The 21,367-nt window shown below is 36.3% G+C and overlaps 1 long non-coding RNA gene across 1 annotated transcript; it reads left to right on the top strand.

Annotated features, from left to right (window-relative positions):
- Window positions 1-10,708: 10,708 nt before the first annotated feature.
- LOC141278890 (uncharacterized) lies at window positions 10,709-11,180 on the top strand. Its single transcript, XR_012332290.1, has 3 exons — window positions 10,709-10,865; window positions 10,984-11,048; window positions 11,138-11,180. It is a non-coding gene; the product is annotated as an uncharacterized lncRNA (long non-coding RNA).
- The last annotated feature ends 10,187 nt before the right edge of the window (window positions 11,181-21,367 follow it).

Here is a 21,367-nt window from a genome sequence, read left to right as displayed (position 1 = left end):
TTAGCTTTTTGTCCTGGCCAGGAAACTGAGTGATCCAGCTACTACAGTTCCTAAGAGGCTGGGAGAGAGGGTAAGAATAGCTCGTGCTCATGGTACTTTTGAGGGAGCCTAAGAAAAAGCATCAAATATGAAAGAGGGTACAAGCATCAAGCCAGAAATGTGTGTTTAATGTTTATATCACAGAAAGTAGTAATGAAGTATCAGTGCACAGGAAACCGAGGAAGATGAGTCCAAGGGATGTCAAATTGGCATAACGGCAACAACAGGCTAGCGTAAGCAAATCCCAGAAAAACTGGCTAACAAGGTGCACTTGGCTTTAATTCCTGTGGAAAAGAACTATCTCTTGTTTCTCCAAGACACTGGACATTTGTTTCTCCAAGACATTGGACATTTGTTTTCCTTACCCTTGGGTAAATAGGTAACAGTGGAATTGCAGAGTCTTAGGGCAAGCAGATGTTTGCCTTTATAAGAAACTACCAATGAGTTTTCCAAAATGGTTATACCATTTTACACTCCAACCAGTAATGTCTGAGCATTCCAGTTGCTTCACATCTGTACCAACATTTGGTATTGTCTTTTAATTTTAATTTTAGCTATGGTAGTTGGTGTAAACTGATATTGCACAATAAAAATGTTAAAGATAACATTTGCATGTTAAGATCACATCATGTGTTTGTCAGTTACTTACATATCTTCTTTCATGAAGTGTTTATTCAAAATTTTTCTTGTTCATTATCGTTTTCCTCTTTCCGTTGGTGAGAAGACATAAGCTCTGTGAAAATAAAGCAAATCTTTTTCACTATATACCACAATAAATGTTACTTTTAAAGGTAATCACATTGTGCAAAAGTGAGTTTTTCATTTAAGTTGATATGAAACAACTTTAATGGCAAAATGGGTTTGCTGCAGATGCACAGTGTTTTAAAAGCTTTCAAAGACGGTGTAATGTATGTATTGGTATAACAGAGAAATAAATTCTTGAATAATTTCTAGATTTCCAGGGGCATGATTCATCCAAATAGTTTTCATTTCTTAAATCTGACAAAATAAAGAAATCTCAATTGTTATTGCTTATCTATTTCACAAATTTAACATATAGCTCCATTATTCAATGCCCGAGGGTCTCTTAAACATATGTTGTTTCTTATTTTCTTTAATAAAGGATACACAAATAAGCTACCTCCTTACCATACTATCAGCATGAAAAAATACTGTAGCTATTTTATTTAAATTATACAGTCCCTAAACATCAGATATTGTGGAAATATTAGGATGAGAATTGTTACATAAAGTATACTCTCAACAAAGTGTGTCAGCTTTATATATAGGTTACAGTTTTCTAACAGCTTCCCCAAAATATACAAGAATATAAAAATTGCATATATCTCATCACATTCTAACCAACATTGAACTGATGAAAGATCAAATCTAAAATCATGGGATTTTAGAGATGAACTGAACCCAAAGGATTCTTCAGCACCCACCATGTTGCTCAAATATTTGACATTTGTATACCAAAGGACTTGGTAGATTTTTTTTAAAGATTAATTTTTTTAAAAGATTAATTTTTTTTAAAAGATTAATAACTGTAAAAATTACCTCGACATTTAAGTAACAATTTCACATCAATGAAAGGATTTACATAACTGTACTTTTTGATTCAATGAATCATTTTTGAGCCACAACAAACGTAACACAATAATGATGAAAAATGCATATTTTACAAACTTAAGGAATAAAGTGTAAATGATGTCAAAATATGTTTTGAATGCAAACTGCAACTTAAATTTACATTGAAAAGAAGTTAATGTCAAAGTTCTTAAAGCACATGCCCAACCCTTAAGAATTTCATGATTAAGACTATAAAGGAATTTCTTTCTAAATCATTATGAATTTTATATTTCAAAAATTTTGCAATGCACATGAACAAAACTTTGCTTTTTCTTTCTCTGACACTACCAAACTTCCTGGTAGCACATAGCCTGTTATATCATAGTTTAATACATGATGGTTTTAAAATTATTCAAATAAGAGAACTCTTAAGAAGTAGAATGTGATTAAAAGCCATTTTATTCAGCAAAGAGCCAATAAGTGTTGAATATTCTCTGACTGGTATAAAGAAGATGAAAAAAAAAGTTTTAACCACTGAACAGAGATGGCAAAATGTTTCATCTCGAATATCAACTCTCATTAGTTGATGGTAACTGATTGGAGTACCATATTGAGACAGATTGAAAGTTCTGTCCAAGACTGGAAGGAAAGAATGACATGGTTTATTAACAATGGATATTATGAGCATGGGAATGGGGAATACCACGTGTGTGCTGGCTCTGTTTTATAATCTCTTATGCTCTCTTTATGTAGACAAAAGTGGAAATGACACCAAATATTGGGGTCTTTGACCCTAATATCTCATTCTTCTTTTAACAATTCTTTGTAAACACCTGACAAACTAGCTGCAGGATCACTGACTTGTTTTAAACTTTGTTGGAATAGGTACTCTGATTATATAAGAAACTTATACAATTATGGAGTACATAAATTTCTGACAAAACACTAACTCAAAAACATATATGTACTCTCATGTTCCTTGCAGCATTATTTACGATAGCCAAGATATGGAAATAACCTAAGTGTCCATCGATGGATAAAGAAAAATACACACACACACACACACACACACACACACACACACACACACACACAGGAATATTATTTAGCCATGAAAAAGAAATCTTGCTGTTTATGACAACATGGATGGACCTTGCAGGCATCACCCTACCACATGATCTCACTTATACGTAAAATCTGAAGAAAAAAAAAAAAAGGAGCCAAGAAAACCCCACTGAGCTCATAGATATAGAGAACAGATTTGGAGGTTGCCAGAGGAGAGGGGTAGGAGGTGATCACAATGGGTGAAGGGAGTTAAAAGGTACAAACTTTCAGTTATAAAATACTATATAAGTCATGGGGATGTAATGTACAGCATTATCTACATAGTTAATAATAGTTATAATTATTGTTAATAATACTGTATTACATATTTGAAAGCTGGTAAGAGAGTAAATCTTAAAAGTCCTCCTCACAAGAAAAAAAAAGTTGTAACTATATGATGACAGATGTTAACTAGAATAATTATGGTGATCATTTCACAATATATACAAATAGTGAATCAGTATGCTGTATACCTGGAATTAATATAACCTTATATGTCAATTAGACCTGAACAAAAATTAATTTTAAAGAAGAATAAGGGGTGAATAAATAATTCTAATATGACCATAGAAATACATTTATTAAAAATACTATTTAGGGCTTCCCTGGTGGCGCAGTGGTTGTGAGTCCGCCTGCCGATGCAGGGGACAAGGGTTCGTGCCCCGGTCCGGGAAGATCCCACATGCCGTGGAGCGGCTGGGCCCGTGAGCCATGGCCGCTGAGCCTGCGCGTCTGGAGCCTGTGCTCCGCAACGGGAGAGGCCACAGCAGTGAGAGGCCCGCGTACCGCAAAAAAAAAAAAAATACTATTTAGTTGGTAAGGAACAATAGTTATTTTTCTTTGGAGTTAAAGAACAAAAGATTGTATTACTACTACTTTCTTCTGACTTCAGGACAAACAATTGTCTTGTGACCTTAGCCATATTTTGTAATTAGCACCTCAAACTACATTAATAAAAAATGTATTTCTATATAGAAACGTAAAATTGATTTGTAAGTGACAGATGACATGTCCTGAGATGTTTTGAAAAGCACAATGCTGTTTTACTTAACTTGTGTTTATTTGGGGTATTTGAGGAGTACTGATAAAGGCAGCTAGGGTGACCAGTGCCCTCATGCCACTACATTTGGAAAATAGGAACGTGTTCATACACCAAATTTGTCTTTGATGTTCATATAGTAATTAAGAAAATGATTGTTTTGTGTGAAATAAGCTGGTTGTCAGGTAGAAGGATCACACTGATAATTTAATTAGTGATAGCTGCATTGAAAGAGTTTCTGATACCTTTTTGAATGACCTAAGAGGTTTAGGCTTGTTTATTTTCTGGTTTGTACTTTGATAAAATCGTGTTTCCTAGAACTTTTGTCTATTTCTAGTAGCAGAATAAGGGAGTTATAATATGATTCACTGCATTTGGTCTTACGCAGGACAAACTTAGAGAACAGATTTTGAGAGTACCAAGTTCCAACCTACAGTCTCTTATGTGAAAAATGAGACTTTATTTCCCCACAAAGAATATCACCAACTTTCCAAAGAGAATTAAATATAAGTCTCTCGGGTCATTCCTCTCTCCAACAAATGGCCATAAGACACTTCTATACAAGATTCTCATTAAAACAAAGAATAAGACAAAATATGTCCAACTGTAACCTATGACTCAATAGTGCTTCAACTATTCATTTTTGGAGTTGGACAATAATTTTTTTAAAGCTCTGTCAAAGCTTAATACACGCATAATTGAAACAGTAAAAGGGCAAAGAGAATTTAATTTTCTTATTCTGAACACGTTTTGTTGCAGTGTGGAAAAATTACAACTATTGTGCAGTTATTTAGTGTGTTATTACAACATTATATAACACAGAACATTTATTGTTATAGAAAGTGCTTTTCACTTTAAAGGCCCAAGTCATAAAAAGTTGTGCACCAGTTATTATCATTTACCTTTTCCTTAGGTACATTACTTTTCATATGCTTTCATTAGTGCTTTGCTCCCTAGCGTGCTAGTAACTTAGTCTACTTGCCAAAACTCGGCTAAGGAGAAAAAAGAAGTTACTCTTGATTCAATTCTTTAAGCTGGAACAAAGCATTTTGCAAGAGACGGCAGTTGTAAAAGAGCTAGATGGAAGAGCCTATAAACTGTGGCCAGCAAGCATAGCATTGCTCTCCCAGATCTGCAAGACTTAATAGGCTTCAGACAATTAATAGAGGCTATTAGAGTTTTATGTGGTCTTAATTTTGCATAGTACCCTAACAATGACTGCTCTAAAATGCTTGGTTAATCTTTTTTTTTTTTTTTTTTTTCCACAAAGCTTGATATTTGCTTTTAGTACTAGGTGGCTTTTTTGTTATTGTTCTTCCTGGGAAAAGGAAAAAATTATTTGAGGTAGCTATCTTGAATGACTTGCCTAAAATTTGAAGACTGAGGAAATTTATTTATCTTTTTCTGCTAACTGAACTCTCATTTCAGATGATCTAATGTCTGTTACTACATTATGGGGAAATGAGTTAATGTCAGGAATAAGAGGAAACAGTATGCTTTCAAAATATTTTGAGATGAAGCAGTAAAGCTTGTATTTTACTATCTGTATTATTCTTCTTTAAATACTTGGAAAACTGTAGTATAAAAAGACAAAGATGGTAGGAAACCTGAGTAATAATATCCAGGTGACCCAATGATTTTCTTGGATTTTCCTTCAGAGTTTATGAAGAGAGCAAATGGATGATTCTGAAAAACAAACAAAAACACTGAAAATGATTTAACACAAAAAGAAATAGGAAAAGGAGACCCAGACTTCCAGACAAGACAGAGAAATAAGAGAAATAACTTGAGCTACAGGCTCCCTTCTAGTAACTAAACCCAAGTGATGCCACAGGAGTGAGAGTGATATTGATAAATCAGTGAAATTAATATAAAGTCTCTGAGACGTTAATAATCTTCTTCTGAATTTCTGACTCTTAGCTTCTCTCTCTGGGACTAATCACTTTTTGCCATATGCTACAGTTATTTAGAGATACGACTTATCATTCATGGATGATATGTTCCTTGATATCAGAATCCATTCCGATTTACATATTTTTATTCTTTCTATGGCCTAGAAGAGTGCTTTGAACATCAAAATGATAAATAATTTGGTAAATAAATGAGTGAATAAAATTAATGTATCAAGAAAAATTTTAGCATTTACCTCAAGTATCTTTTGTTTCTGTTTTCACAATCAACTTTGTTCTATTCATTCTAGATTGAGGATCATTTTTTTCTTATAGAAAATTTAAAAACTGTAAATAAGTTCTGATTTTCGTTGCTCACTTGTAAACATTTTCTCATCAGACTTGAGTGAAAAAACTGAACTTTCATTTCTTCTAATTTATCGGAGCATAGATTTTAAGTCTTTCGCCTACCTTTGGTTATTCAATTTTCTTTGACTTCGGCATGTGCCCTTTTAAGATCTAACTGGTCCTCTTCTTGTGCAGCTATATTGGTTTCTGGCAAACCTTTATTCCTCAGCAGAATGTGACTGTTTGTAGAAACTTAGTTTTAAAGACTCTCAGAGTTCTTCCCTTTTAATATATATATTTTTCAATTTCTTGGTATCTAATACCAGAATTGGCCCTTCCATGGCAATTAAACATTCTTAAATTATATCAAATAATATTGCCATCACCATCCAAGTTCCAATCTTTGGTCACCTAAAACCTCCTCATTGCTCAGGATTAAGTATAGCAATTTCTGGTTGCTTTATCAACCATCTGAGAGACAAACTCTACATCAAGAAAAGCTGATAATCACATACATATATATATATACACACACACACACACACACACACACACACACACACACACACACACGCATCATATACATATAGATATACATATATCTATACCCAGAACTAAAGTATACATCTTTCAATGTCAAAGATACTATCATACTCAATTGTAAATACTATAATCTTACTGAAGAAGAAACAAGATAAATGCTCTTCATCACCAGTTTTATCATTCTTCTTAAGTTTGTTTTTATCAATGCCATCCCTAAATAGAAAGATAGAAAAATAGAGTTGGAGGATAACACAGTCAATGACAGATGATTTGATTGATTTATCTGAAAAACCCAAGACAAGTGAAAAGCTTAATTGTAGCTGGGAACATAGATGATACATAGAATTCAATCATTTTTATTTCTCCTTTACTTTTGAAGATTAATTTTACTGAATACAGAATTCTTTGCTGGTGACCTTTTTCTTTCAGAGCTTTCAATATTTTACTCAATTCTCTTCTTCCTTGCTTGCTTTCTGATGAAAAGTTCTGAAATTCCTACCCTTCTTCCTCTGTACATAAGATGATTTCCCCTCTTTGGCTTCTTTCAAGATCTTCTCTTTGTCTGGTTTTCTGCAACTTGAATATGATAGGCTTAGATGTAGGTTTTGATTTGTATTATCATACTATGTGCTTTCTGAATTTCACGGATCTCTTGTTTGGTGTCTGTCATTCCTCTTTGAAATGTCTTTTTCATCATTATTTCAAATATTTCTTCTGCTTCATTCACTTTTTCTTCTTCTGGTATTCCAATTATATTTTTTTGCAGTTTCCCCACAGTTTTTGGATATTCTGTTATGCATGAGGTTTTTTTTTTTTCATTCTTTTTTTTCCTCTGTGCATTTCAACTTGGCAAGTTTCCAATGACCTATCTTCAAGCTCACTGATAAGGTCCTTGGCCATGTTCAGTCTACTGATGAGCCCATAAGAGTCGTTCTTCACTTCTGTTGTAGAGTTTTTTATTTCTAGTACTTCCTTTGGATTCCTTCTTAGTATCTCCATGTCCCTACTTATATTACCCATCTATTCTTGCATGTGGTCTACTGTTTTCATTAAGGCACCTAGCAAATTAATCATTAAATTATATTAATTATTAATTATCTTATATTTCATGTCTGATAATTCTAACAGTGATCTTTTCTCTGAGTCTTCCACTGTTGCATACTTTCTCTCTTCATATTGTTTTTCTTCTCTTTGGCATGCCTTGTAATTTAAAAAAAATGTTTATTTTATATTGGAGTATAGTTGATTTACAATGTTATGTTAGTTTCAGGTGTACAGCAACATGATTTAGTTATACATATACATATATCTATTCTTCAGATCCTTTTCCCATACAGGGTATTACAGACTATTGAGTATATTTCCCTGTGCTATACAGTAGATCCGTGTTGATTATCTATTTTATATATAGTAGTGTATATATATTAATCCCAAACTCCTAATTTATCCCTCCCCCCCAACATTTCCCCTTTGGTAACCATAAGTTTGTTTTCTGTCTTTGAGTCTGTTTCTGTTTTGTAAATAAGTTCATTTATATCATTTTTTTTACATTGCACATATAAGTGATATCATATGATATTTGTTTTTCTCTGTCTGACCTACTTCACTCAGTATGATATCTCTAGGTCCATCCATGTTGCTGCAAATGTTGCTGCATTATTTCATTCTTTTTAATGGCTGAGTAATATTCCATTGTATTTATGTACCACACCTTTATCCATTCCTCTGTCGATGGATATTTAGGTTGCTTCCATGTCCTGGCTATTGTAACTAGTGCTGCTATGGACACTGGGGTGCATGTATCTTTTTGAATTATGGTTTTCTCCAGATAAACACCCAGGAGTGGGATTGCTGGATCATATGGTGGCTCTATTTTTAGTTTTCTGAGGAACCTCCATACTGTTCTCCATAGTGGCTGTGCCAGTCTACATTCCCACCAACAGTGCAAGAGGGTTCCCTTTTCTCCACACCTTCTCCAGCATTTATTGTTTGTACACTTTTTGATGATGGCCATTCTGACCAGTGTGAGATGATACCTCATTGTAGTTTTGATTTTCATTTCTCTAATACTTGAGCATGTGCTTTTTGGCCATCTATATTTCTCCTTTGGAGAAATGTCTATTTAGATCTTCTGCCCAGTTTTTGATTTGTTTGTTTGCTTTTATGATATTGAGCTGCAAGAGCTGTTTGTATATTTTGGAGATTAATCCCTTGTCAGTTGCATCATTTGCAAATATTTTCTCCTATTCTGTGGGTTGTCTTTTCAGTTTGTGTATGGTTTCCTTTGCTATGCAAAAGCTTTTAAGTTTAATTAGATCCCATTTGTTTATTTTTATTTTTGTTACTCTAGGACAGGGGTCCCCAACCCCTGGGCCGTGGACCGGTACTAGTCTGCGGCCCGTTAGGAACTGGGCTGCACAGCAGGAGGAGAGTGGTGGGTGAGTGAGTGAAGCTTTATCTGCCACTCCCCATTGCTCGCATTACCACCTGAACCATCCTCCACCCCCAGTCCGTGGAAATACTGTCTTAAACGAAACTGGTCCCTGGTGCCAAAAAGGTTGGGGACTGCTGCTCTAGGAGGTGGATCCAAAAAGATAGTGCTGCGATTTATGTCACAGAGTGTTTTGCCTATGTTTTCCACTAAGAGTTTTATAGCATCTGGTCTTATATTTAGGTCTTTAATCCATTTTGAGCTTATTCTCTACAATGTTAGAGAATGTTCTAATTTCATTCTTTTACATGTAGCTGTCCAGTTTTTCCAGCGCCACTTATTGAAGACAGTGTCTTTTCTCCATTGTATTGATATATTCTTGCCTCCTTTATCATACATTATTTGACCATAGGTATGTGGGTTTATTTCTGGGCTTTCTGTCCTGTTCCACTGATCTATAAGTCTGTCTTTGTGTCAGGACCATACTGTTTTGATTACTTTTGCTTTATAGTATAGTCTGAAGGCAGGGAGTCTGATTCCTCCAGCTCCAAGCTCATTTTATGAGGCCACCATCACCCTGACAGCAAAACCAGCCAATGATATCACAACAAAGAAAATTACAGGACGATATCACTGATGAACATCAACTCAAAAATACTCAACAAAATACTAGCAAACAGAGTCCAACAATACATTTATCCAAATCCAGTTGATCCAATGATGGATTTATCCCAGGGATACAAGTATTTTTCAAGATCTGCAAATCAATCAATGTGGTACACCACATTAACATACTGAAGAAAAAAACCCATATGATCATCTCAATAGATGCAGGAAAATGCTTTTGACAAAATTCAACACGCATTTATGATAAAAACTCTCCAGAAAGTGAGCACAGAGGGAACATAACTCAACGTAATAATGGCCTTATATGACAAATCCACAGCTAACATCATACGCAACAGTGAAAAGCTGAAAGCACTTCCTCCAAGTTCAGGACAAGGATGTCCACTCTCACCACTACTATTCAAAATAGTTTTGGAAGTCTAGCCATGGCAGTCAGAGAAGAAAAAGAAATAAAAGGAGTCCAAAGTGCAAAAGAAGTAAAACTGTCACTTTTTTCAAATGACATGATACTATACATAGAAAATCCTCAAGATGCTACCAGAAATCTACTAGAGCTCATCAGTGAATTCAGTAAGGCTGCAGGATACAAAATTAATACACAGAAATCTGTTGCACTTCTATACACTAACAATGAAAGATCAGAAAGAGAAATTAAGGAAACAACCCCATTTACCATTGCATTAAAAAGAACAAAATACCTAGAAATAAACCTACCTAAGGAGGCAAAAGACCTCTACTCCAAAAACTGTAAGACACTAGTGACAGAAATCAAAGATGACACAAACAGATGGAAAGATATACCATGTTCTTGGATTGGAAGAATCAAAATTGTCAACATGACTATACTACCCAAGGTAATCTACAGATTCAATGCAATCTTTATCAAACTGCCAATGGCATTTTTTGAGAACTAGAACAAAAAATCTTAAAATTTGTATGGAAACACCAAAAACCCTGAATAGCCAAAGCAATGTTAAGATGTAATTTTTTTAAAGTCATACGTGTTGTACTGGGTAATAGGAACATTATTAATAGGACTTTGGTGTGGGTATTTAGTTAATTTTGCTAAGAGTTTAGCTGTGAGTTTGCTAAGAGTTTATATTTGCTGTAGTTGTTAAGTATCAGAGACTTCAAATTCCTCTGGCATATTTGGTTTTGTCTCCTTAGTTGACTTTGGGCTCCACTAAGTACTCCTCCTGAGAGAGTGTTCATTGCAGATCTTTCAGCAGAAATCTACTATTCTGTGCTAGAGCCCTGTCAGTACAGTTCTAAGGTGTGTGGAGGGGGAGGGGGAGATGTTTTAAAATCTTATGATTATACCTCAGTCTTTTACTGTACCTATGTCCCTGGGCTCTGACCTTCAAAGTATCTCTTAATTTTTCCCCCCTTAGACAAGCCTGGAAAATTAGACAGGACTAGAGTGGGAGAAATGCCACCTGCAGCAGATAAGACTCTGGTAAAGTCTGTTTACCTGAAGACTAGGATTTTGTTAAGGTGAATGCTCTATGAGTATTTCAAAGATGTCTCTTCCTCTCCTCCTTCCAGAGCCCAGATGGGGTCTTTCTGACTCTTCGCCATGAGAACTGGGTAGAGTTCCTGAAGGTAGAGTACATGAAAGGGTGGGTGTCCCCCTAAGACTGAGGCTTTTAGAAGTTTCTCACTCACTCCAGTTCCCATTCAGTCTCCAACAATTTATCAAAATTACCATTTAAGTTCACCTATCACTTTATGAGTCCAGAGGTTTATTCCACATAAACACATCTTAGCTGTGACACCCTAGATTTGCGTATCTCTACAGGAAAACTCAACTTTCTGAGAAATCCATGAAAAGTTGTTGACTTTCAGGTTTTTTCAGCTTTTTCTTTCAGGACAAGAGTGACAACTTATAAGCTCTTTATATGTCAGAGCTAAATCTGAAAGTAACTGTATATATACACACACACATATATATACTTCCGTGTGTGTGTGTATGTGCAATTAGAAGATATTATTATGGGAAAAATACTTTTTAATAACATCATAAAACTACCTAGGATTGAGCTTAAGAAGAAATGTGCAAATTATATTATATTTAAAAAGCATCAAATGCATACAAGGAAGATGAAACACTCATTAATCAGATGCCAGTTCTCCTAAATGAATCTCTAAGTTTAATGTAATTACAACAAAAACACTAAAAGAGTTTTTTGGGAGTGAAAAAGCATATTCTAAAATTTTTATGAAAAATAAACCAAAAAGAATACCTGGCAAAATTCTGAAGCAAATGCATAATGCAGATGAATCAAGTTCTACCATATTTTAAAATATCATAATAAAATACAGTAAATAAAATAGTGTGATAGAATACAGAATTATCTTTTCATTCAGTAAATATTTAATGTGTATCTACAGTAAGTCAGACACAGTTCTAAGCATTTGGGATAGAGTAGTAAAGAAATCAGGAAAAAATTTTTTTGCCCTCATGGAGCTTACATTCTAGGTGTAGAAGACAGATGAAAAAAAATAAAATGCAAAATACCAAATACGTGAAACAATGATAAGTGCAATGGAAAAAAATAATAAGTCAGGAAGGGGAATGAGAAATGCTAGAGAGGGGATGTTAAATATTAAATAGTGTGGTTAAGAAAAGCCTTACTGATGAAGTACTTTCTGAGGAAAGATGTGAAGCAAGTCATGGAGTGTGACATGTAGATACTTGTGGGAAATTTGCCAAGTACTGAAAATGCTAAATGAAAAGTTTCTGAGGCAGAAGCATACTCAGTGATTCATAGTAGCTTGAAGGAGAACTAGGAGTTAAGAGAACCACAGTGAGAGTACTAGGCAATGAGGTCAGAGAATTAAGAAGTCAAGGTCATCTGTAAAATTCTAGGTCATTATAAGGATTTTGGCTTTCCATCTGAGTTTGAGAAGAACCCACTGGAGGGTTCTGAGCAGAGCAGTGACATAATCTAACATGAATGAAAAGGACTGCTCTGACCTTTGTGTTGTTGTGATGTGAATAAACTGTTGAAGAGGAAAGGCAGAAGCAAAGAAGTGAGTTAGGATAATAGTACAGGTGAAATATGATTTTATGTAGACAAGGACGGTAGCAATAGAAGCAGAGTGAAGAGGAGGTATTGTGAGAGCAAGGAGAGTAAATTCATAGAGAAAAGATCCAAAGTGAAATTTGGGGCTTGTAAAATTTGAGATGCCTATTAAATGTCCATGAAATGTCATGTAGGCTCTTTCATGTATGATTCTAGATTTGAAGGGGAAAGTTTGGGCTGCAGATATCAATTTGGGTATGTTTCAGCATATAGATGATATTTGAAGATATAAAATTGATGAGATCATCAAGACTGTACAGAAACGGGACAAAATTCTGGGATAGCCCAGTGTTAGCAACTGCAGAGATTAGAAAGAACCAGGAGAGGGCACGAAGAAGGACTTGCCAGGGACATAAGAGGAAAACCAACATAGTGTGGAAAGCTGAGTAACACAGAATTTGGCTGGCCTGTATCCCCAGTTCCTAGGAGGTAACCTCTAAATCCTTGGAATTTCCTGAGTGATAGGAGTGTCTTTGTTATTCATAAAGGGTCGCTTCATAGTTTATTCTAATGAGATGATTCAGGATGGGGACTAGTCACACCAGAAACACTAACCGTGTGATTAGAAGGTGGGCGAGTTTTGAGTCATGTGATAATCAGCCTGACCTCTGGTGAGGGGAGGAGGGTTGAACGTTGAATTCAACTGAGTAGCCAGTGATTCAGTCAAGCATGGCTACTGAAACCCCAATAAAAGTTCTGGACACCAAAGCTCAAGTGAATGTCCCTAGTTTGCAATACTCTGCATTACTGTCTCTGCACATCAGTGTGCTGGTAGAGTAATGGGTCCTGAAGACAAGGAAGCTCCATGATTGGGACCCTCCCAGACCTCAACCTATGCACCTTGCCCTTTAACTGGTACTGATTTGTATCCTTTTGCTATTAAAATTGTAATTGTAAGTATAACACTTTCCTGTGTTCTGTGAGTAATTCTGAAACTGGAGGTCCCTTTGGGACTTCTGGGCCTTCTTTTGTCCCTAATTTCTTGTAGGCAAGACTCCAGCCTCCATGACCTTCCCTGAGTTCCAAAGGGTGGATTCAAGCAGCTGCTAATCAAGGGAGGAGCAGCCAAGAAACCACCTGAGGCCAGATTAAAGGGACTGGAGAAGCTCATCCGGATTAGGAGACTGCTGTGGCCCCCTTTGCCTGGCAAAGCAATAAAGCTATCCTTTTCTAGTTCACCCAAAACCGTGTCTCCAAGATTCCACTCAGCACTGGTGCAGAAAGGCTGAGCTTTCGGCATCAATTCCAGCAACTTATTGAACCTAACGGAATAGTGGGAACCCATAAAATTGTAGACAGCAGATGGAAGTGAAGGTGGCCTGGAAAACTGCACTCTAGCACTGGTGTCTGAAGTGAGAACACACTTATGAAACAGAAGGGAAGAGGGCAGGGCACAACCTTTAAAAGAATGACAGAGCCTGAGGACACAACATAAACTGATTAGAACCAAATACGTCCAAGATGGCAGACGAGTCAACCTGCACTAGACCTTGCGCCTCAGTATAGGCTCATTGTAACATCAGCAAGCTAAATGACACACCCACAGGTGCCATGACAGTTCCAAGCCCAACCATAAAGGTCAAAATTGGGCAGTGGCCCAATTCCTGTATATCCCCACCCCTTCCCCCAAATAGCTGGAATACTCCTCCCACTCATTAGCCTATGAAATTACCCACCCCTATGAAAACTGATAATCCTGTACCCTGGGGTTGCTCTCGCCTTCTGAGATAGCCCACACTCTGTCTGCAGAGTGTGTTTCTCTCTAAATAAATCTACTTCTTACCTATCACTTTGTCTCCCACTGAATTCTTTCTGTGACGAGACATCAAGAACCTGAGTTTCATTAAGTCCTGAGATCAGGTGTGTGATCTCAATTAAAAGACCCTGGTTTCAAGTCCCAAGCTGAGATGCACCGTTTCACTTACAGAGAACTGTGCCCTTAACTTGGGGAGTCTGGTCTAACTCTGTTGGTGTCAGTCACTGCAGAGACCAAGGAAAGCACATATTTCAGGAAGCAGGTAATGGTTATCTGAATCATATTACATGAGGTCTAAGAACTACTCTATGTATTCAACAATGTGGATATCATGGGTCACTTTGAAAAGAGAACGTTCCAGAGTTAAGAGAGTGAAATCTTGATTTGCAAAGCATTCTATCTAGACTAGGAGGAGAGGAACTGTAGGCAGAAAGTATAGACTACCCTTTGAGGAGTTCTGCTGTCAATAGAAGTGGACAGCACTGGAGATAGATGTGAAACCAAGGAGTATTTTTTTTCTTTTTTAAGATGGGAGATTTGATAGAATGTTTATGCTGATGGAAATAATCCATTGGGAGGAAAACATAGATGAGGTAGGAGACAGTAGCAATAATGTCTGGACAATGTCCTTGAGTGTGTGGGAAGGCACTGGATTAGATAGGGGTTGGCCTGGGAAGAGAACACAGATAGTGCTTCCATAGTAGCAGAAGAGAAGGGAGGGCATAGACATAGATGCCTTCAAAAGGATAGATATGATAGTGTGAACTTGCAGAGACATCCTCTTTTGATTGCTTCTATTTTTTGTGGAATACAAAACATGGAGTGAGAGTGAAGATAGTGTAGGAATTACTGGAGGCTTGAGGAGAGAAAAGCAGGTATGAACCCCTGGCAGCACGAATGGCTTATGAGAGGAAAGTGGTCATGAATTTAAGTGAAATCAGTTCGCGTGGTGGCAGGCGTGGCAATGAGGAGCATGGAGCATGCCTGTCCCACAGAGTTAGAAGTCGTGGTAGGAATAAAAACTATTATCACTTGAGAGGGTTCCCAGGGAAGATATTCATTTATGGTACAGTTGGGTTTCTCTTAGCTTAAAAAGGTGAAGTGAACACTTAGAAAAGAAAGTGGGGATATAAGCATGTTTGCTCATAATAGATCAGCAGAACAGAATAGAAAATCCATAAATAAGTCTGTGTGGTGTGTGTTTAACAATGGTAGAATTTCACATCAATTCAGAAAAAAAAATGGATGATTTAACATGCATTGTTAGAACTGGAGGAAAAAAGTTGGATTTCTATATTACATTTTACAACAAAAAGTTAGAGCAATCAAATATTTAAATATGAAAAAGTAAATAATAAATCTGCTGTAAAATACATAAAAATTAAAAAATAATTTTGAAATGGGTAAAGCTTTTCTAAATATGACACAAAATACAGAAATTATTATAAACTGTATTGATCAATTTTACTACTTAAAGTTTAAAAAAAATTCATTACAAAGCAGGTATAAGCAACGGCCAAAGACACATGTTAAAATGAAAAATAACATTTCTATTACAGAAAATGGCTAATTTCTTTCATTATTAGTCAATAACCACCATTCACATTCAACAAGACCAATCACCCAGTACAAAACTGGACAAAGAATATGAACAGACAATTTATTAAAAAAAAAAATACAGAGGATCTTAGGCACATTCTGAGATAATATTAGCCATATAAAAATGCAAAGTAAAACTATGAACCTACAAATTTCACTTATCAAACTGTCAAAGATCAAAAAGTTTGACAGAATACTGCCAAGGAATAGAGATTATGCACTGCAGAATAAGAGTGTAAGATGGGAAACAAATGAAATATCCATTAATAGGGTACTTTGTTAAATAAAATAGGGTCTATCATTTCAATGAAACACCAAGTAGCCAATCAAAAGAATGAGATAATTTTATATGCTGCTTTGAAATGTGCTAAAATAAAATTTTGTCATAATAATTTAAAGAGGAAGTAATATTACAAATACTGTAAAGCAATACTTTGAAAAAGGCAACTTAAGACTCAGAACATTGTACATAATAGTCTCTTTGAATCAAAGTAAAAGAGCAAGTATAAATCAGGTCATACAACTCAATAACAAAACAACAAACCACCCAATCGAAAAATGGGCAGAAGACCTAAATAGACATTTCTCCAAGGAAGACATGCAGATGGCCAGGAGGCACATGAAAAGATGCTCATCATCACTAATTATCAGAGAAATGCAAATCAAAATTACAATGAGGTACCACTTCACACCAGTCAGACTGGCCATCATTAAAAAGTATACAAACAATAAATACTGGAGAGGGTGTGGAGAAAAGGGAACCCTCCTACCCTGTTGGTGGGAATGTAAATTGGTGCAGCCATTATGGAAAACAGTATGGAGGTTTCTCAAAAAACTAAAAATAGAACTACCATATGATCCAGCAGTCCCACTACTGGGCATATACCCAGACAAAACTATAATTTGAAAAGATACATGCACCCCTATGTTTATAGCAGCACTATTTACAACAGCCAAGACATGGAAACAACCTAAATGTCCATCGACAGAGGAGTGGATAAAGAAGATGTGGTACACATATACAATGGAATATTACTCAGCCATAAAAAGAATGAAATAATGCTATTTGCAGCAACATGGGTGGACCTAGAGATTATCATACTAAGCGACATAAGTCAGAAAGAGAAAGACAAATACCTTATAATATCACTTATATATGGAATCTAAATATGACACAAATGAACATATCAACAAAACAGAAACAGACTCACAGACATAGAGAACAGATGCATGGTTGTCAAGGAGGAGGGGAGTGGGGGAGGGATGGATTGGGAGTTTGGGATTAGCAGATGGAAACTATTATATATAGAATGGATAAACAAGGTCCTACTGTATAGCACAGGGAGCTATATTCAATATCCTGTGATAAAACATAATGGAAAAGAATATATATATAATATGTATAACTGAATCACTTTGCTGCATAGCAAAAATTAACACAACATTGTAAATCAACTATACATCAATTTTAAAAAAGCAAGTATACATACACCCAAGCACACACACACACACACACAAAAACAAATATGTATGTATACTTGATTTGCATAAAATAGGTAGGAATATATAAAAGTGCTAATTGCATCTGAAATGAGCTTGGTTTTCGTGGCACAATGGGATGAAGGACAGCCTTTTTACTATACACCTTCTTGGAACCTTTTGAGTTTTATACCATATTCATGTTATCCACTTTAAAAATTTTAAAGAAATATTTAAAATTCATAATACATTTTTGAAACTACTGAAACACTTTAAACAGGTGAGTTTTAAAAATATAAGTTGGGCTTCCCTGGTGGCGCAGTGGTTGAGACTCCGCCTGCCGATGCAGGGGACACGGGTTTGTGCCCCTGTCCGGGAAGATCCCACATGCCGCGGAGCGGCTGGGCCTGTGAGCCATGGCAGCGGAGCCTGCGCGTCGGGAGCCTGTGCTCCGCAACGGGAGAGGCCACAACAGTGAGAGGCCCATGTACTGCACAAAAAAAAAGTAACCCAGTACTGACTGAGAATAAACACTTTTGGAATTTTAAAACCATAGTATTAAATGTTAGAAAATAAAAGTAATAAGACTGTGAGGGTGAATTCATGAGGAAGCTGAAAAATATTGAAGTGGACTTAAGAAGAAAAATGTGGTTTGTTTAATTCTGTCTTGGTTAAAATATTAAGTTAAGAATGACTGCTAAAAATTTTCAGGCAGTTGGTAAAAGAAAGTAAATAGAATGTATACCTTCCAAACTTGAGACAGAAAAAAATAGAAAATATTAGAATGTTGATTAAGAAAGAGAAAACGGGTAACAAAAATGTGGGACAGTGGGACTTCCTTGGTGGCCCAGTGGGTAGGACTCCGAGCTCCCAATGGAGGAGGCCCAGATTCGATCCCTGGTTGGGGAACTAGATCCCACATGCATGCCATGACTAAGAGTCCACATGCTGCAACTAAAAGCTCCCGCATGCCTCAGCTAAAGATCCTGCATGTCGCAGTGAAGATCCCGAGCGCAGCCAAAATAAATAAATAATAAAATAAATAAATAAATATTTTTTTAAAAATGTGGGACAGTGAATAAAAGTCAGAATATACAATAGAAAAAAAGTCCAAATATGTCACTAACCACAATAAATGTAAATGCAGCTAATTCACTTAAATTCAGAGCTACTCAGCCCCCCTCGCTTTCTCTAAGAAAAAAGCAAAAAGTAATTACAGTGCCCCTGCTATTAGAACCAATGTGGTTTTGGAGACTGTATCTTGTATTTAGTGAAATTCTTTGGTCGCATATTTCCCCCCTAAATATGTGTGTTCTGCTGCCTTTTTTTTTTTTAAATTTCTTTCTTTTTTTTTTTTGTCCTCAGCAGAAACCTAAAATGTACAGACAAAGGTCACGTGGCAGGTTACAATAATGACTCAGATTCCTCCCCTTCTCTGAATACACGTCCTTGCCATGTATCTGTGCAGAGCCCTCTGCTCTGGTGCTGGTCACATGACTGCCTTTGGCCAATGAAATATTAACAAACATGACACAAGCCGACTTGAGAAGCGCTTGTATAACAGGGTTTTCCTGCTCCGCAGGTCTGCCTTCACTGTCACAGCAAGCCTGCTTGAGGATGAAAGACATGAGGACACAGCCAAATCACAGCAGTCATCCCAAGCAAGGCCATCTTAGTTCATCCAAAAGCCAGCCATCCCCCACAATATATGAACGATTCCCACAAGAGAAGCAAAATCAACCAATTAACCCACAGATCTGTGAACTAAATACATGCTTATTGTTTTAAGCCACTGAGTTTTAAGGTAGTTGGTTATGTAGCATTATGGCGGTAAAAGATTCCTGGTGGAGTTGACAAGACTTTTTGGACTGGCTTTTTCAGTTAATGTAGAATAAGTGCAGTGGTGCAATGCCGTGTGATAATGTTAAAAGGCCTCATACTTCAATGTAAACCAATGCTCTCCAGCAAGTCAGACACAACCCACTCACAAAGTCATTGAAAGACCATCTTACAACAGTTCTCTCCACCATATAATCAAAATACTATTGACTTTTAAAAAGCACCAAAGGTCTAATAACCCTTGCTTGTCTATACTTCCTATTAGCATCAATTCCTGTTCTTTCAACTCTTTCTTTTGAACTGCAGTGTAATTCTCATTTGCCAGTCTTATGCGGCTTCTGTCAGTTGCCTTGTCTTTTCTGGCTCTCTTGCCTCTGTTTAACCTGCCACAGTCTCTTGTTTCCCCTCCCCCTCCCCCCCCCCCCCACCCCAGGCTTCAGGAAAAGGAAGATAACTTGGCATACCTGCTAAAGACTTCTGACAGTAATATATGAGCAGGGTGCTCCCCTGATGTCTTAGAATAAAACAGTACCCTGAAGAAGACAAACCCTCTGTCATTTGGTTTCCAGGGATACAAACGTATCTAAAAATGCAGAGCTAAATACATTTTAAAGTAAGAAATTCTTTTTAAAATGGAAGTGCAAAGCATGATCTAGAGGAAAGAACATGGGCTTTGGAGTCAGAATATCCTGGGACTGAATCATGACAGCCATTTACCTCTAGCAAGTTACTTAGCTGCTTGAGCATCCTTTTTTTTCTTCCGCAAGATGTGAGGATTGTATGAGATAGAATAACTAAATTCCTAGCACAACTACATGTTTCTTCCCCCAAATTTCTCTGGCCTCACCAACAACTAAGATTTTTTTTTTAACCTCACTCCTAAATATGCCCCAAATCCTTTAGCAATTCTGCTCTGTCTCAGCCCCTCCAAACTGGTACTCTTTCTGAGCCACCACTCTTTCTGAGCAAAAGCCCTATGGTGACTGGGATCCAACTGCTAAAGATATAGAGAAGAGAAAGCTTTAAATAACATTTAACTTTATTTGGATGTAATTTCAAACTGGAATCTTTTATTCTTCTTATATAAACAATGCTTCCACTGTTTATTAACAAAATGATATTTTAAATTCCACAGAACTTGCAGAACTCATCTGGAAGTTTACTTTAGTAGAGCAATTGTGGAAACATTGTTAGATGAAATTATGTGTCACAATAGGATATAACGAGTCAATTTTATTTATGGATCTATCAAATAATGACTATTTCCTGAAGCACCTTTTCATGCAACAGGTATTTGACAAAGTATAAAATTCACATCTTGGTTGCTGACAATAGCTTTTTTTCAGTTGTTGATTTCACTGGATTACCATTCATTTAAATATCTTCTTAACCTTCACAGGCATTAAATTGTAGATGATGAAGTGTGCAACCCTTACTTTTACCCAATAAGGTCACTTTCTTGTTCTTACACTATTCTATAATAGGCCAACTACAAAAAGCAACAAAATCCTGATAGACGAGGTACCAAGCACTTATCCTATGGCTCAGAGATAAAAACAGAAGCTACCATTTATTGAATGCTTCAAGTGTGCTAAGTAATTTGTGCATGTTATCTTATTTAATTCCAGTAAAACTCTTCAGGATAAATATTTTTAGCCCCATCTTCTAGGCTAAATTCTCTATCAATGCTTAGAGAATAAGTAGTTTTCTCAAGTTAAAAAGAGCCATTTTAATATATATTTGGATGCCATACTAATAAACCAACAACAAAATAACTATAACAACCACCACCCAGGTTCCTCTTTTGCTGCATCCATCTGAAAACAATGCCTGTACAAATTCCTCTCTCCCACCATATAGTGGGATCCTTTTATATCTTAGCCAATTCCAGATGTTGAATTTCTCCTCATATTTCTTCCTCTCAGGATTCACCTGCCACCTTGCCTTACTCATTTGACTTGCTACTTTTGCTTTTCAAGTGAACCACCTGTGCTATTCTTGAAGGATTTTAGAGAA

Source organism: Tursiops truncatus, chromosome 6 (genome assembly GCF_011762595.2).
Source record: "Tursiops truncatus isolate mTurTru1 chromosome 6, mTurTru1.mat.Y, whole genome shotgun sequence".
NCBI classification, from domain to species: domain Eukaryota; kingdom Metazoa; phylum Chordata; class Mammalia; order Artiodactyla; family Delphinidae; genus Tursiops; species Tursiops truncatus.
This window is presented reverse-complemented; position numbering and strand designations above follow the sequence as displayed.